The sequence below is a fragment of the Hemitrygon akajei genome, chromosome 4 (assembly GCF_048418815.1).
Source record: "Hemitrygon akajei chromosome 4, sHemAka1.3, whole genome shotgun sequence".
Classification (NCBI taxonomy): Eukaryota; Metazoa; Chordata; class Chondrichthyes; order Myliobatiformes; family Dasyatidae; genus Hemitrygon; species Hemitrygon akajei.
Genome location: NC_133127.1, coordinates 169,274,470 through 169,280,469, shown reverse-complemented (window position 1 = coordinate 169,280,469; position 6,000 = coordinate 169,274,470).

Genomic DNA, 6,000 nt, shown 5'->3' with positions numbered 1-6,000 from the left:
GAGGCACTTGAGAAATGTCCAAGAGCTGATTTCTCCACGAGTCAGAAACATCCATTTTCTACAGTGGCCCATATTGTATCGCACTGCAATCAGCTGCTATGGTTGGCATCCATCTTCCTCGAAGGACAACAAGTGATGATGATCATCATAAGCCTGGGCGGAAGGTATTGAGATCCTGGGATGTCCCCCTCACGGCCTCACCAGTGTAGTCCAGAGGAAAGCTTATGAAACAATATGTTTGGCACCAGCTTGGCTGCAGGAGCTGCCGGAAGGATGTTCAGTGACGTCCAGCCGCCTTAGGGACTCCACTCCAGATTTGCTGTTTGGGTTTACTCCCGTAGTGTTCATCTCTCCCGAGGCTGCCCAAAACAATGGGGCTATTCACCCATAGCTGGGGATTTGGTTCACGAGCACCTGAGTGTGTCCCCGTGCCGGTCGGCCTGCATGCTAAGTGTGCAGGGGTCAAACCTCCTTCCCGACCTCTGTAGCTCAGCATGAGTCCAAAAGAATCCTGTGTCCCCAATGAGGAGGCACTACATGAGGCTTGCTGATGGAGAGGGTGTGTACCGGCAGGGAGATACTTACACATTCAGCTCTTCTTTTTGTGAGACTGCTAGCCAGCGGTGGAAGCTGAAAGTGAGAGCGACAAGCACTACCCACTACACTAGCACGCTAAATGCATCACAACAACCATGTTGACACCATGCACCATTCATATGCCTACCAAGTAAAAGGTAAAAATAAACATCAAGAAATTCCTGAAAGATTCAGCAAATTGGCTTTAGATCTGGGCGTTGGGGTCTACCTGCCTTCAGATGCTTATCAAGTTGGCGCCAAACTGTGACCTCCAGTAAGTTCATAAGAATGGTTTGGGGGAAGAGAGGGGAGTTAAGGTCAGGTTAGGGTTTAGAGACAGGGGTGTGGGGGAATTAGGGAGATCAGGCCAGATTCAAAGTCTCTGCACCATATCTGAATGGCAATGGCACGGACTTGGGACACCTGTGACTGGATGCTGGATGTCGGGCTGGCAGAGAGTGGATGACCCCCGCACCTAGGTCAGCAGGATCCGGAATCAGAATTCCATGTGGCCATGAGAAACAAGTTCCAAAGACCCCCCCTGGGTTGTGAATCGGACAGAACAAGGTTTAATGCCACATGTTTGGGGGAACGTCATTGGTGATTTCGGAGTTCGAGGCCAGGTGATCAATGATTGGCATGTTTTGGGATCGATGCTGAGGATCAAAGCCTGAAGGCCTAATTGGAAGTCCTGAAGCTGAGGTCGTTGGCCAGAGCCGAGTCTGTGAATCTCTTCGAATCCACTGGGGATGTCAAAGCCCAATGTCTGCAAGCCCAAGTCCGAGTCCGTGTCTGCTGGAGCATGGGGGACTAGAGGTTAGAGGCTGGAGGCCTGTCCTAGAGTTAGGACCATAAGGCCATAAGACATGGAAGCAGAATTATGCCATTTTGCCCATAGAGTCTGCTCCACCATTCAATCATGGCTGATCCTTTTTTCCGTATGGACAGTTAATGGACAGTGCATGTGTGTGGGTAGGAGGGAGACATGGGGCTTGTTTGCTGTTGTTATTTTGTTGCTTGTTGTGCTCTGCATTGTTCTGCTGAGATTGTGGGCATGCTTTGTTGGCACTGGAATATATGGTGACAATTGCAGGCTAACCCCAGCCCACACTCAGGTGGTTGGTTGTTAATGCAAATGATGCAATTGACTGTATGTTTCAATGTTCATGTTGTGTGTTTAATATTTCAGTAATATTTGAGTAATATTGGAAACGTATTAGTCGATGTCATTAGGCATTCATCATTGTTTACATAATACCTTGTGGGTTATATGTAAAAGTATATAACTGGCTTATGTCATTACTGCACCACGTCATACATGCACATCTTGCTTAAAGAAAATACAAAGTTAGGCTTGCAACCCTTGTTTTTCCTTCCAATTAGTTTTATACTTGGAGTTACAAAACATAACAATGGGGACGAGATAATTTTAAAATGAACCCAAGATGGCTACCTACCTGTTGAAGTGCAACGAGATATTTGATTTAAAAAAGAACACAGCAAGGAAAGGGTGAGTAAAGGAAGCAGTGCACCAAGTGCTTCTTCAGGAGGAGACAGAGATGCATACATTTAAAAAGGCATAAAACAGATAAATTCACAGGTTCTTAAACAGTGAGTACAGGGTGAGTATCATAAATGTAAAAAAGGCAGAAATAATTGGCTACATTGGAAAGATAGACATATTTGATTACTCAAGAGATAACTTGAATACGTATGTATATTGAGCAAATTTAGCAGCATTTTAAAGCAAATGGAATAGCCAAAGAGAAACAAGTACCAATTTTGCCGAGTGCATTGGATTTAAAGGTATGTAGTTTGCTGAGAAGTTGGCTGGTTTGGCTGGCTCCAACCAAACCAGCCAAAATGAGCTTTGCTGGAAAGCAATGCAGGAACGTTTAGAACTGAAGCCATTGCTGATTGCAGAATGCTTTAGGATTCATAAGTGGAATCAAAAGCAAGGGGAGTCCATTTCAGCTTAAGTGGCTGAACTGAAGTCTAAGCATTGTCAGTTCAATCATGGGCTTAATGATGCACTGCGAGATTGTTCAGTTTGTGGAGTCTTACAAGAAAGCATCAAAAACGGCTCCTAACTGAAGCACAACTTACATTGAAAAGAGCAGTTGAAATAACTGTATCAATGGAAACAGCAGACAGAGATGCAACCGGGTTGCAGTCAGGAATGAAAAAGAGCATGTAAAAATTTCAACATCTAAACAGAAACGTGTCTGGCAGAACAAATTGTGTTACCGTTGTGGCAGAGGGGGAACATGATTTTGAGATAGGTGATGGCTGTATTGAATAATAGAGCAGACTTGAAGGGCCCAATTGCTATGCCTGCTCCTCAGTTAAAAGCTTTTAAATTCCTAGTGTTAAGCCACCCGATTTCTGGGTGCTTTCAAAATGCAACAGCTCAGCAGCTGGCAGTGACTTAATGTGCCCCCTGCCTATGCACTGACGAGAATCTCAACGAACTCTGGCAGGGCAGTGTTGGAGGGAACAGACATGTTGACTCTCATGTGACTATTGACTTTCACAGTCTGCAGATTTTCAACGCCACCTGCCTTTTCAAATATAGGCTTAGAAAATCACCCTCTGTAGCGACTCCCACATACATTTTACAAATCCTTCAAGCGTTTCTACAAAAATATCTTCGCTCAACATTATTTAACACGTATTTTATTTCTGTGAGTGAGATGAAGAACTATAGGATCATGGGTTGAGATCATCACTCAACGATTTTGAATCTGTGTATGCTTAACATTTTTACGTTTCATGTTTCTGCAACAACTATGAAATGCAGCTGCTGTAATTGGTTGAGATTGCAAATATTTAACAAAAGGTCATTGATAAAAGATTCCTTTTAAAATCAAGGAATATATAAAAATAATTATTGAGTCACGGCCAGGAGGCTAACCCTGTAATAAAGTATGAAGAGCTGCTTCAACTCTTGAAAACAGAGGGTTAAAACATGATCTCTATTTCATTTACTTTGACGATGAAACTTTCCATTCAGCTGTCTCCGAGATGTATAAACTGTTACTTACCTCTACTATGCCTCAGAGGCTGCAACCACGTGCTTCCCACAGCACTGCCCTCAGGCCCTCTCCACATGAGTAGAGCATGTACAGTGATTCCTCCTACGTTACAAAGTCAAACAGTTAGGATTAGGGAGCATTCAGAATCTGATGGTGGAGCTGGACGTGCGGTGACATTTGTGGGCTGCCTCAGTACATCCTCACTGGTTTCACTTGAGGCAAAGCAATGCATTTCACCGTATGTTTCAACATACATGTGACACATAATGCTAATTTCTCTCACATTCCACCCCACTAGACCTCCTGCTCAACATATCATCCTTATCAATAAGATTCTGCCATCAAACATGTCATTCCTTCCCCTCTCCTCTTAGCATTCCAAAGGGACAGCGTCCTTTGTGACTCCCGGTTCTCCCTTTCATTTCCAGCTGGCAGTCCCCTTCAGCCAGCACTTTCCCAGGCAATCACAAGAGTTGCAACATCTTCTCTTTTACCTTGCTCATTTCCACTATCCAGGAAACCTTGGAATCCAGTCAGGTAGAGCAGCCAATCACTTGCATTTATCCCAAAGTAGTGTTTAATACTGGGTGCTCATGACATGGTCTCCTCTACGCTGAAGAAATTAAATGCGGATTATAGATCACTTCCTTTTGGTCCAGATGTGTGAACTTGAGCTTCCAATTGCCTGTCACTTTGATTCTCCATCCCTCGAATGTTTAATATTCTTATGTTTCATATTTCTGTAACGTCAATAAAATGCCGCTGCTGTGATTGCAAATATTCAGCAATAAGAAAAATTCCATCTCAGTCTTATTGTGATCTATTGTATTTGCTCGTGGTTTCTTGCAGTGGACCAAAAGGGCCATCACCTCATCTTCTGCCTGTCACTCTGAAGCCTGCACTGAATTTAGCAACTGCAGGCATTTCATTTTGTCTGCTTGCATCAGAACTGATCTACTTTGCCGTAAGGTTATCCATTTGTAACATTAACACTGTGTTTCCCTCTACACAGATGCTGCTTGATCTGCTGGGCATATTTCCAACGGTTGCCTTGTCTATAAGGCCAGAATAATGCACCATGGAAACAGACTGTTCAGTCCAACTTGTCCATGCTAAAGATTGTGCCCACCAAGCTAGTCCCATTTGCTTACATTTGGCCTGCATCCCTCTAAACCCCTCCTATCCATGCACTTGGCCTAGTGTCTTTTAAATGTTGTTATTGTATTTGCCTCAACCGCTTTCTTTGGAAGCTTATTCCATATATGTATCCCCTCTGTGTGAAGAAGTTGTCCCTCAGATCTCATTTAAATCTTTTATCTCTCACCTTAAACCTATGCCCTCTAGTTATTAGTTCCCCTTTTAATCTGTCTATGTCCTCTTGATTTTATACACCTCTGTAATGTCACCCCTCGGTCTCTTATGCTCCAAAGAATAAAAACTTCCCTTGGAGCTTAAGAGATTGTCTCCCTGTTACTCAGGCCCTTGAGTCCCAACAGCATCCTCATAAATCTTCTCTTCACTTTTTCTTCTTTAATTACGTTTTTCTTATAACAAGGCAACTAAAACTTTGCACAAAACTCCAAGTACAGTCTCAGTAACATCTTGTACAAATGCACCGTAATTCCACAACCCCTATACACAGTACTGTGAATGTGGTAGGCCAACATGACAAATGCTTTTTTTGCCACCCCGTCTCTCCTGTGACACCATTTCAGCAAACTATTCATCTTTACTCTTAGCTGTCTTTGTTCTCCATAGCCTGAGCATTCACTGTATGAGTCCTACACTTGCTTGATTTCCAAATATTTACTCCATATTTGTTCAAACTGAAAGTCAATCTTCAGCCCACTTACCTAGCTAATCCTGCTACCAGTCAGATAGATGCGTAAACAGGAGAATTACCTTGGCAATCCTGGCCTCATCATATCAGAGATCTTCCATTTATTCTATCCATTCACTCATGCCAACCTGTGTACAAATTAAAACCAGATTGTTTTCTCACTTTACCAGTTTTGATAAATGATCTCCTACCTGACACATCACCTCTCCTCTCCTCTCCTCTCCATGGATGTTGCTTGCTGTTGAGTATTTCAATAATTTCCTGGTTTTACTTCAGATTTCTTTCTCTCGGTCTCGGAGATAATACTCCAAAATGGTAAGGGGGCAGATTTTCTAGTTCATCTCTAACAGCTGGTCATGCTAGTGCAGGGTAGGAGCACAACTGTTGTGACAGAACTGTACAACATCTAAATGGTGGGTAATCGCATGTCTTTTACAAATCATCCATTTGATTCCCTTCTGTAGGCAAGTTAAAATACTCTGTCGAGGAACATAGAACATTACAGTGCACTACAGGCCCTTCAGCCCACAAAGTTGTGCTGTCACTTTA